The sequence below is a fragment of the Amblyraja radiata genome, chromosome 24, assembly GCF_010909765.2.
Source record: "Amblyraja radiata isolate CabotCenter1 chromosome 24, sAmbRad1.1.pri, whole genome shotgun sequence".
NCBI classification, from domain to species: domain Eukaryota; kingdom Metazoa; phylum Chordata; class Chondrichthyes; order Rajiformes; family Rajidae; genus Amblyraja; species Amblyraja radiata.
The window spans coordinates 40,466,566-40,479,401 of record NC_045979.1 but is presented as its reverse complement, the minus strand read 5'-3'; the positions used below and the strand labels follow the sequence as shown (position 1 = coordinate 40,479,401).

General features: G+C 42.1%; 1 protein-coding gene across 4 annotated transcripts in view; it reads right to left on the bottom strand.

The window, feature by feature from the left end:
- tmdd1 (transmembrane and death domain 1) overlaps positions 1-10,887 on the bottom strand; it is a 29,249-nt gene extending 18,362 nt beyond the window's left edge. The window contains exons 1-3 of one of the 4 annotated variants that reach the window (XM_033042998.1): positions 10,506-10,876; positions 9,663-10,364; positions 9,251-9,372 (exon numbers count right to left, since the gene is read on the bottom strand). The gene's annotated coding sequence lies outside the window, so the exon portion shown is untranslated. Of the gene's footprint in view, positions 1-7,664; positions 7,736-9,250; positions 9,373-9,662 lie in introns of those variants that run through there. The other 3 variants (XM_033042999.1, XM_033043000.1, XM_033042997.1) reach the window with 3 other exon arrangements.
- Between the last annotated feature and the right edge of the window lie 1,949 nt (positions 10,888-12,836).

Below are 12,836 nucleotides of genomic sequence, written 5' to 3'. Positions count from 1 at the left end.
GTTAGTTTCCTGACAAATCCCATCTTGTGTGTGGACATGGAGTTTCTAGCAGAGTTTAGATTCAAACATATTTGGAATTTAGAATCAAGCAAAGCAACAATAGGAATCCAATTGCCAAATTCCTCTGGGTTCTAAAGCCTGCTCATTCTTAGACATCTCAACTAAGGAACAAAAGAATCAACAAAAGAAACAGAAAATGCTGCAAGGATTCACAAACCTCTGTGGTAAGAAACTCCTATTCACCTTAGTTTTCATGAACTGCCCTGACATTGTAACCATCTTCTCTCTCATGTGTATTCCCACCAGTGTAATCATCTCAAAGTCTTCTCTGTCATGCCCCCTAAGAATGTTTAGAAGCTGCTAAGGGCACGCAACAATCGAACCTGAACAAAGACATAAAAAAGGCCAAAGACATCCACAGGCAAAGGGTGGAAGACCACTTCAATACTGCGGACACCAGAAGCATGTGGCAGGGTGTCAGGGACATCACTGACTACAAGAGCAGCCCCGCCTGCCCCCACTGTGATATCACACTGGCCAACGAACTAAACACCTTCTTTGCCCGCTTCGAAACTGGCAACACCACCAGGAGTGGAATAACCCCGGCCATGGCAGAGAGACAGGCCTTATCACTGAGCACTCAGGAGGTACAGTGCGCTCTGCGTAGGATCAATCCACGCAAGGCTGCAGGCCCGGATGGAGTCCAGGGAAGGGTACTAAAGGACTGTGCTGTACAGCTGGCGGAGGTATTCATGAGGATCTTTAACCTGTCTCTATCTCTGGCAACGGTCCCCAAGTGCCTGAAGACAGCCACCATAGTGTCGGTGCCGAAAAAGTCTAAAGTCACCAACCTGAATGACTACTGCCCGGTTGCCCTAACTCCAATCCCAATGAAGTGCTTCGAAAGGCTGGTCCTCTCCCATATCAAATCCAGCATCCCTGCCTCACTGGACTCTCATCAATTTGCATACAGGGCAAATAGATCAACAGAGGATGCCATCTCTCTGGCTCTTCACACTCACCTGGACAGACAGGGCACGTACGTGAGGATGCTCTTCATAGACTATAGCTCTGCATTCAATATGGTCATCCCCACCAAGCTCACCACCAAACTCCACCAGCTAGGCCTCAGCTCGCCGATATGCGATTGGATCCTGAACTTTCTCACGGAGCGACCGCAGGCAGTGAGACTGGGCCCGCACCTGTCCTCCACTATCACCCTGAGCACCGGCATACCACAGGGCTGTGTACTAAGCCCCATGCTCTACTCCCTCTTCACTCACGACTGTGTTCCTGCATTCGACACCAACACCATCGTCAAGTTTGCAGACGACACAACAGTGATTGGGCTGATTACCAACGGTGGTGAAACAAAATACAGAGTGGAGGTGGAGAACCTGGCGGACTGGTGCTCACGTAACAACTTGTCACTAAACACCTCCAAGACCAAGGAGCTGATTATTGACTTCAGGAGGTCACATAATGGAGAATACGGGGAAAGTGTGGAGAGAGTGTCCAGCTTTAAGTTTCTGGGCACTCACATTTCAGAGGACCTCACATGGTCCACCAACACCGCTGCGCTGGTCAAGAAGGCACAGCAACGACTGTTCTTCCTGATAACATTAAAAAAGACTGGTCTGCACCAACAGCTGCTGTCAACCTTCTACCGCTGCACCAGAGAGCATATTAACGTATGGCATCTCTGTGGGGTATCTCAGCTGCACGGAAGCGGACAGGAGAGCTCTTCAGCGCGTCGTCCACAGAGCGCAGAAGATCATTGGGACACAGCTACCAGCCTTGGAGGGCATCTACCACACACGGTGCCTCAGGAAGGCCGTCAGTATCCATAAAGACTCCTCACACCCTTGTAATGGACTGCCCCCCCACCCCCCATGGACGGTCTCCCTCGGATGGTCACGTCGCACAGACACACCTGCACTTTAGTCTGTTTGAACTGTTTTACTGTTGTAATGTTCTTTTTACAAACCATGTTTCTCTGGGTATCTAAATCTATATTTTATTAGTTATTTATGTTATGACATCGGATGGAAGCTGCAAACCCAAATCTCGTTACGCTTATGTGCAATGACAATAAAATATATTATTATTATTATATTACATTTTCTAATAAGATCGCCCGTGATTCTTCCAAACCCCAACCTATATCTTGTGCATCAGACTTTTACCCAAAGGGGGATGTAGAAGTTGTGAAATGTTCAGTTGTAGGATGTACAACTAACCCTAACCCTAACCCTAACGCAGCAGAATAAACCACTTCCAACCATGTATGGTCATAACCAGGACCTAACCCTAACTCGAACCCTAACCCTAACCCTAACCCTAACCCTAACCCTAACCCTAACCCTAACCCTAACCCGAACCCGAACCCGAACCCGAACCCGAACCCGAACCCGAACCCAAACCCAAACCCAAACCCAAACCCAAACCCAAACCCAAACCCAAACCCAAACCCAAACCCAAACCCTAACCCTAACCCTAACCCTAACCAGTTCTGTTGCATAGTCATACAGCATGGAAACGGGCCCTTCAGCCCAACTCATCAATGCCAACCAAAATGCTCATCTTCCCTCACCCCATTTGCTCACGTTTAGGCATATCCCTCTAAACCGTTCATGTCCATCTCTGTCCAAATCTCTTTTAAATGTCATTATTGCCTCAACCACTCCCTCCGGCAGCTTGTTCCAGAAACCCACCACCCTCTGTGTGCAAAAGTTCCCCTTAGTTCCTATTAAATCTTTCCCTCTTCAACCTATATCCTCCCTTCTTGATTCATCAACTGAGAAAAAGACAGTGTGCATTCACCCTACCGATGCCCCATATGATTTTACATACCTCACCAACTTCATGCCTCGATCTCCTATACTTCAAGGATTAAAGTCCTAACCTGTCCAACCCCTCCATACAACTCAGTACTTTGTGTCCTGACAACGTTCCTCTGCAGATTGCACTCTTTGTAGTTGAATTACATCTTTACCTGTGTCATTTTACCCAGGGTAGGCGTATCAAGAACTAGGTTTAAGGTGAGAGGGGAATGATTTAATAGGAACCTGAGGGGCAACTTTTTCCACTGAGGGTGGTAAATATATGGAGGTAGTTAAGCCATGCACTATAACAATATCTAAAATATATTTTAGCATACATGGATGGAAAGGACTTAAAGGGATAAGGGCCAAATGCATGCAGGTGCGACTAACCTAGCTGGGGAATTTTGGTCGGCATGGGCAAGTTGGGCCAAAGGGGTTGTTTCCATGGTATTCCATCATTTTATGATCTTTATTGTCAAGGGGCTCCTTTACAACAAGAATATTAGTTCACTACATTTTGCATAATATGACCAGTTTATGTCAGTTCCTGATCTAAATATCTATCTTGTCTGCTTTGCAAGTATTCTGCCTCTACATCAGAGTAGTTGTGGTCACCCTGCTGTTAGAAGTATCTGATTAAGTTAGAGAACACAAAGTGCTGTAGACTCAAGGAACTGCGGAAAAGGGCCAGGGATTCACACAGAGGGTGGTGAGGATATGGAACAAGCTGCCAGAGGAGGTGGTTGATGAGGCACATTTGGACAAGTACATGGATAGGGGCGATGTGGGATGTGGGCTATATGAAGACAAATGGGATTATGGTTGGAAGGTACACAACATAAGGCAGGTCACCGTGTTCATTTCTGGACACCACATAAAAAGGAAAGAACTGCAGATGCTGATTTAAATCGAAGGTAAACACAAAATGCTGGAGTAACTCAGCGAGACAGGCAGCATCTCTAGAGAGAATGAATGGGTGACGTTTCGGGTCGAGACCCTTCTTCAGACTGATGTCAGGGGAGTGGGTGGGACAGAGATAGAATTAAGTCGGAGACAGTAAGACTGGTGGGAGAACTGGGAATGGAGAGAGAGGGAAAGCAAGGCCTATTTGAAGTTAGACTAAAACCCTCTCTCTCCATCCCCTGCCCCTCAAATGGTGTTGGATAGACTGATGGGACTGAAGGCTGATAAATCCCCAGAGTCTGATGGTCTGCATCCCAGGGTACTTAAGGGAGTGGCTCTAGAAATCATGGATGCATTGGTAATCATTTTCCAATGTTCTATAGATTCAGGATCAGTTCCTGTGGATTGGAGGGTAGCTAATGTTATCCCACTTTTTAAGAAAGGAAGGGGAGAGAAAACAGGGAATTATAGATCAGTTAGCCTGACATCGGTGGTGGGGAAGATGCTGGAGTCAATTATAAAAGATGAGATAGCCACACATTTGGATAGCAGTCACAGGATCGGTCCGAGTCAGCATGGATTTACGAAGGGGAAATCATGCTTGACTAATCTTCTGGAATTTTTTGAGGATGTAACTAGGAAGGACAAGGGAAAGCCAGTGGATGTAGTGTACCTGGACTTTCAGAAAGCATTTGATAAGGTCCCACATAGGAGTTTAGTGGGCAAAATTAGAGCACATGGTATTGAGGGTAGGGCACTGACATGGATTGAGAATTAGTTGGCAGACAGGAAACAAAGAGTAGGGATTAACGGGTCCCTTTCAGAATGGCAGGCAATGACTAATGGGGTACCGCAAGGCTCGGTGCTGGGACCGCAGCTATTTACAATATAAATTAATGATTTAGATGAAGGAATTAAAAGTAACATTAGCAAATTTGCAGATGACACAAAGCTGGGTGGCAGTGTGAACTGTGAGTAGTATGCTATGAGAATGCAGGGTGACTTGGACAGGTTGGGGGAGTGGGCAGATGCATGGCAGATGCAGTTTAATGTGGATAAATGTGAGGTTATCCACTTTAGTAGCAAAAATAGGAAACATAAAAACATAGAAAATAGGTGCAGAAGGAGGCCATTCGGCCCTTCGAGCCAGCACCGCCATTCATTGTGATCATGGCTGATCGTCCCCAATCAATAACTCGTGCCTGCCTTCTCCCAATATCCCTTGATTCCACTAGCCCCCTAGAGCTCTATCTAACTCTCTCTTAAATCCATCCAGTGTCTTGGCCTCCATTGCCCTCTGTGGCAGGGAATTCCACAAATTCACAACTCTCTGCTTAAGTCTTAAATGGCCTCCCCTTTATTCTAAGACTGTGTCCCCTGGCTCTGGTGAGGTAGCCCACCTCACCTCACTTTGATCTATCTCTCCCTCCTAACCCCATTCTCCTGCCTTCTCCCTATAACCCCTGAACATTGAGTTTCCTGCACATGGATGTGGAAAGGATGTTGCCACTAGTGGGAGCGGCTGGGACCAAGGTCACAGCCTCCGAATTAAAGGATGTTCCTTAAGGAAGGCAGATTATTATTTGAATGGTATCAAGTTGGGAAAAGGGGAAGTACAACGGGATATGGGAGTTCTTGTTCATCAGTCACTGAAAGGAAGCATACAGGTACAGCAGGCAGTGAAGAAAGTGAATGGCAGGTTGGCCTTCATAACAAGAGGAGTTGAGTATAGGAGAAAATAAGTCCTTCTGCAGTTGTACAGGGCCCTAGTGAGACCACACCTGGAGTATTCTGTGTAGTTTTGGTCTCCAAATTTGAGGAAGGACATTCTTGCTATTGAGGGAGTGCAGCGTAGGTTTACAAGGTTAATTCCCGGGATGGCGGGACTGTCATATGTTGATAGAATGGAGCGGCTGGGCTTGTACACTCTGGAGTTTAGAAGGATGAAACATATAAGATTATTAAGGGTTTGGACACGCTAGAGGCAGGAAACATGTTCCCGGGGGAGTCAAGAACCAGGGGCCACTGTTTAAGAATAAGGGGTAAGCCATTTAGCACGGAGATGAGGAAAAACTGTTTCAGAGGGTTATGAATCTGTGGCACTCGCTGCCTCATAAGGAGGGCTGGAGGCCAATTCTCTGGATGATTTCAAGAGAGAGTTAGATAGAGCTCTTAAAGATAGCGGAGTCAGGGGATATGGTGAGAAGGCAGGAACGGGGTACTGATTGAGGATGATCAGCCATGATCGTATTGAACGGCGGTGCTGGTTCGAAGGGCCGAATGGTCTACTCCTCCACCTATTGTCTATTGTCTTTTGTCTATTCCCAGTGCTCCCACTAGTCTTACTGTCTCCAACTACATTTTATCTCTGTCCCGCCCACTCCTCTGACATCAGTCTGAAGAAGGGTCTCAAGACGAAACGTCACCCATTCCTTCTCTCCAAAGATGCTGCTTATTCCGCTGAGTTACTCCAGCATTAAAAGGAACTGTGTTGCACTGCAGATATGTATAATAATATGAAGAGCTATGAAGACTGAATAAGCAGTCAAGGACATTTGACCAGCAGAGGAATCAAAACTAGGAGACAGAGAATTAAAGTTATAAGCAGATCAATTATAGGGCAAATATTGAAATTATTTTTTCATTGTAAGATGGTAGGGGTTTGGGAAGTGTCCGCTTGGTAGGATTGCATCACATGTAAACAGCAATCAGACATGCAATGTAAGAGTCTTGGACCATTGATGAAAAGTGAGATTATTTGGGAAGTTTCTTTTTGACCAGAACGTGAAATAGTACTGAATAGCTGCTCCTGCGCTGTGAATTTCCTGATTCTCTGTTTCTCAAAAACTGGTGCCTGCTGGGTTTAATTGGTAGAGAACATTGCACAAATGTAACTGGAGCATTTATAATAGTTTTCAATTGTGAACATGAATTGCAGGAGGCACACTGTTTGTTCAGACTGTTGAAAGATCCACGTTCATTCTGTACCATTTGTAAGACCTGGGCTGGTTGAAACTCTCGATGAATTGGCAGCAACTTCATGGAGGTAAAACTCCAGATTGTTCACAACGCCTCAATGGGTGGTATAATTTAGGTAAACTTAATTTAATTTAGCCTATTTTATAACAATTGTACCTTCTCAGATTACACACTAGAAGATCAAAAGTACGGTGATTCATTTCTGACTAATGCTAGTACATAACTTATCACTTAATTATTTTATTCATCTCTACTGCAATGAAAAATGATATTGATTATACTTCTTCAAGTTGGTTGACAGAGTATGGTTCTTCTCTTGCTGTTTGGTTGAGTTACCCATTGTTCAGAGAACGTTGATTGGAAGAATGTGTTCCATGTCTCATGTACTTCACTCCACTGAAATCTGATTGGTTACATTACAGACTCCGGTGGAATGAAGGACAGTAGAATGGATGGATGGATTACATCAGTCAGTACATCAATAGAGGTCTAGTTTTACTCGATCAAACTTTGTCCTTGACATGTCTTGGTCACATTTTCAAAATTACATTTTGTACATCGACACATATGATGCCAATATAAACTAGTTGTAGTCGTATTATTTCATGTGATTTATGTTTGTGCTCATACAACCAGACAGTAAAATCTGCTAACCACTTTTAATATATAGTAGCTCACTTTGTATTCAATCCTGCTGTTAACAGCTATTAATGCATTCAATTAGTTCATATCAGTTAATCTTTAAAAAAATCCTTAAAGGATCTGAACTGGCCAATATTTCTAATCATTGGCCATTTTTTAAATGAAAGATTATATGCCCATTTGTGTTGCAGAAAGAGTTACTGTTTGGCATTTTGATATTAATAAGGACATTGATCTGCAGGTTCGCACTGCTTCATGGTCCACACTTTCACAGACCATGTGACGGTGTGTTCTGTGTGCTTTATTCATACAAACATCGCCAGCTATACAATCATGTACCTATCGCTCAATACGTTTTCAGTTTTCATCCTGTAGGTCGTTGTACAAGAATAAAGAAGTGATTTCTGGACTTCTCCCTGATCTGTAGATAATTGAGCATAGCAAAGTGAAATAATTTCCAAATTCATTTGTCTATTACTGCAGGCAGCCTGGAACCAATTCTTGAGCTGTAAATTCAAACATTCCAGTGAACCAGTTGCCGTTTTCTGCCAGTAAGCATTCAATTTTGTTAAATAGTTTCAAAATATTATGCACCATTTCAAGCTTACCACAGCAACCTAAAGAAGGTTAAGATAATATCAGGAGCAATAAGCCAGTTTATAGTTGCATCATAATCAATAATTAATTTCCCAAACTAAATCATACAAATGCATTAGCTATTTCCTCTGCTTCCTTTTTTATTTTACATATGTAAATGCCTTCTCTGAAATGCATATAAAGTTTTGAAGATACAACATTTTAACAGAAGGCACTAAAGTTCCCGTCTTATGTCAGTGCTGGAGCTCAAAATTGTTGTACACTAATGGGAAGACAAGAAAAAAGGAGCAGAAATTGGCCACCAAGCCCTTCAAGCCTGCCCAGACACACACAGTGATCACAACTGATCAACGTTTGTCTCAGCCCCTCCCATGTACCAGTTCCCATTTATCTTCCATCGGTCAAATCTTTATCCGCTTCCACTTTAAATACTTCTAATGATTCAGCTTTTACCGCCTGCTGGGATAGAAAATTCCTGATATTCTCCACCCACTGCCAGAAGAATTTTCTAAACACCTCAGTTTTAAACAACCAGCCCGTTACCTGGAGTTATTCCCATGGTTTGAGATTTTCCCACTCATGAAGACAAGTTTTATCATTCTAAGATTGTGAAAAAAAATACGACAATAGATCCTGGGAAGTGACCTGTTGGGAAGTTGAAGTTCTTTTAATTACTTGGAATGGTGTCGTAATATAAAGGCACAAAGAAGGCTAATTCATGAGAGAATTTTAGAAAGTGGTGAACTTTCCTTGCAGATTAATTGTTTAACCTTAACTATATCACTACTTCCAATTTAGCAAGATTTGTTTCGAGATTTTGTGGATTGAAAGACTTTGATTATAATCTTGAGCATTGCATGTTTTGCCTGCAAGCATTGATAACAGACCTATTTAAATGAAAGAACGTACAGATATATACATTTAGTGAAATGGAATGTGGGTTTTGGAGTTTGTAGTAAAAATTGCATTAAAAAGCAGGCTACATATTGGATCAAAATGTAGGTTTCAGATATGTCAATCAGTTCAACTTTATTCTGTTCATCTGATTTTGAAAGATTCAACTTTTCCATCTGGCAATGCTTAGATGATTGAGAGTGAGTAAGAAAATCCATCACTCAAATGGTTAAGCAGCAGAATTTACCTGAGATCACCTGCGTACAAGGACAGACACGTTTCCTTTTATGGAAAAAAGTTTCCCACATATTAGGGATAGCAGCGAGGTTTAGAGTGAGTAGGTCCACGCCTAGGGTGAGTACACCTGGCAACTACAGATTGTCAGACCATTTCAGACTTGTCAAACATACCTCCTTTCTGCAGGTTGGTGCAGGTTCTGAAAAACAAACAGTCATTGTTGATTGGGAGTTGCTGCAACTTGTGTAAATGCAGCGCTTTCACCCCGTAACCTGTTCACAGCTACACTTATCACCTACAAAAGTTTAAAAGTTGGGATCATTCGATTTCTTAAAAGGTAAACATTTGCCCTCTGGAATTTCCCATGTCTCAATTTTAATCAAAATTATTTAGTTTTCTCTGAAATTTATTGATGTTAACAAAATGATATTCCAGTCGATTGAGAAAAGATGTTTCTTACAAATGTCATTTGATCAGATTTTGATTAAAAGTCTTAACACAAAGCAATATATTTTAATATAAAACATAGTTTTGCAATTCATCTTAAGACACATTTCTGATTAATTTGTTTTTAAACCAACTCACCCGGTCAGATTTATGAGATCCAAGAGACTGCAGATGCTGGAATTTGGGGTGAAAATTAGAAACAAACTGCTTGAGAAACTCAACGCGTGAAGCTCAATGGGTTAGGCAGCACCAGTGTGTAGGTGGGTGGGGATGGAAACGATTTATCAATATTTTGGGTCGAGGCCCGCATCAGATATTATAGGATTATTCAGAGTAACTTGTTTCAGTGTAATTCTGGGAAGATTAATCTTGTTAAAAATGTCTTTCTTCATTGTATGTTTTGATGCACATAGAAACTGTTCATTTCAAATTAAAGGGGTAAAACTACATTGTATTCTTAATAAAATAGTGAACCACACGTTTCAAAATGATCTCAGAAATGGGAGAAAATAGAGTTACATGTTGTTCCTTCAACTTCCCAACTATCTAAGATTGCCTTTCAATGATGGGCTCTGTGGAACCGTGAACATTCCATGATTGCACATTAAACCAGTTTTACCCACCAAATCTTGCACATGGTTACATTGTTCTGATCTTAGCCAGGCCATCAGGTTTTACAGCTGAATTAGAGAAGGAAAATAAAGATTACGTCAAACCATATCATAATTACACGCTCTCCCTAAACTATTTCAGGATAGCCACCAGTTCTCTGCTGGGGACCTTTTACGCTTTGTCTAAGAAAGATACTTCATTGCAGGGCTGTAAAGTGCAAAACAAAATCTATTGAGAAAGGGAAATAAGAAATATTATTACTTATGCTTCTTCCAAAACAAAATTATTCAGCAGTGCATTTCTCTTTCAGGAGGAAATTTCTAACTCAACTTTCTCTTAAAAGCCAATCAAAGAAACAAGGTCACTCACCAACCGCCTCGCAGTTGAACATCAGCCCAGTGCTACATTTCCCACAACTTGAGTAAAAATATACTTTTTGTTTACCTGGAGAGCTTTGAAAATTAAACACGTGAGAAGTTAAGAGAAAGATTGTCAGGAGGAAGACATTTTTCACACAGAAGAGCAAAAAGCTATAAAAAAATCAATCAGGTTTGCCTATCATTAAAAAATGATAGTACATTAGATAAATGGCCTTAAAACAATAGTAAAGAAAAACATGTTTTAGGCATAAAATATGGAAAGCAGGAAGACAAAACAGAAATGAGACAGAATGCAGCAGCTTAACTGAGGTTGAGGGAAGTGATCAGAATGTTTATCCTGAGTTCCTAGCTCTTATCTACCTGTCTCAACAGCTCAGCTGTCAGCTTGTCCCACACAGCAGTCCAATAAACAGCAACTCTTCCAACTCGACTCCACCTCCAACTTGACAAAGGATTTTATGCTTTGGGGGAAGTCTTGTTTTCAAACGCAGGCACCTGGTGTCACCTAGAGAAGACCAATAACCCTGTATCTAGAAAGACTTAACCCTTCGATGTATATATATTGATATAACGTGTGACAAGAGTATTGATTTTAATTTCAATATGATTTTGCGATCTTGTGGAAAATGTTGTGAAGTGGAATCCCTTTTTCTAAACCCCATTATATCCTTTGGTCTTAATGCAGTCTGATGCACTCATCCCATGGGTACATGTCTAAGGAGCTACAGACCAGTGTAGACCAAGTCTCCTGCTCAAGAGCAGGTATCCACACCCAAGCAATTTATCTTAAGTACTGAAAAAAGCTGGTCATTCTTGGTTTAACTGACAGTCCATAGATTTTACAACATGAGACCATTCATCCTGCACCTCCTGTGTCAACACAAATGGACCTTCCACTTTTAAAGATTTCAGATAATTTGTAGTCAAAGTTATAAAATAGGAAAAACAAAACAAGATCCCATAAGCAGCAATTAAAAGTGATCTGATAAACTATTTATTTGAGTTATAAATAATATTCTTGGGATAAAATGTCTTCATGTTGTGCCTGCAGGAATGTTTAATAACCACCCAGGTTTATTGACTCATAACCAGTACAGTAGTGGAAGAGGCCCTTTGGCCAACAATGTATGTGCTGACCATGATACCTATTTAAACTGCAGTTCTGCTGGTTCATGTATCTGTCTAAATGTGTTTTAAATGACACTCTGAATCTATCATGTTGAATAGAACACTAAAATGAAAGACAAATTTAGTTTAGTTTAGTTTAGAGATACAGCGTGGAAACAGGTCCTTCAGCCAATTGAGTCCGCGCCGACCAGCAATTTCTATATACTAACACTATCCTACACACTAGGGACAATTCCACAATTTCACTGAAGCCAATTTAGTGACAAACCTTTTCATCTTTGGAGTGTGGGAGGAAACAGGAGCACCCAGAAATAACTCACGCAGTCATGAGGAGAACATACAAACTCGGTACACACAGTACCTGTGGTCAGGATCGAACCTGGGTCTCTGCCGCTGTAAGGCAGCAACTCTACCATTGCACCACCGTCCCTCTGTGTCCCGTTTCTGAAGTAGCACCTTACTCTTGCAGATTCAGAGAGATTATAAAGAGAAAGTGGAAACACAAGGGAGTGGAAAACAAGGCGTATGATATGTTTGTCTTAAACACAGACATAGAAAATATGTGCAGGAATAGGCCATTTGGCCCTTCGAGCCAGCCCTGCTATTCAATACGATCATGGCTTATTATCCAGAATCTGTACCCCGTTCCTGCTTTCTCCCCACTTCTATGTTTGGGACACATTTGGAGTACATTTCTGGTTGCTCCATTGTAGGAATGATGTGGAGGTTTTGGAAAAGGTGTAGAGAAGAGTCACCAGGATATTGCCTGCATTGGTGAGGATTACTATAAGGAGAGGTTGGGCAAACTTGAATTGTACTCTCTGGACTGATAGAAGTATATAAATTCATGAAAGTCACAGTTGGAGTAGATAGTCAGAGCTCTTTTTCTCGGGGCATAGGTTTAATATGAGAGGGAAAGTATCTAGAGGAGTTATGCGGATGTATGCATATGAGGTTTTTCACACAGAGAGTGGTGGGTGTCTGGAGCATGCTGCCAGGGCAGGCTGTTGAAACAGATATAGTAGCAATGTTTGAGAGGCAAGAGAGGGGAAGGATGCAACTTCTGGGGTTGACTGGAAAACCTACTGTAAATAGATCCATCTGAAGAAGGGTTTTGACCCGAAACGTCACGTATCCATGTTCTCCAGAGATGCTGCTTGACCCGCTGAGTTACTCCAGCACTCTGTGAAAC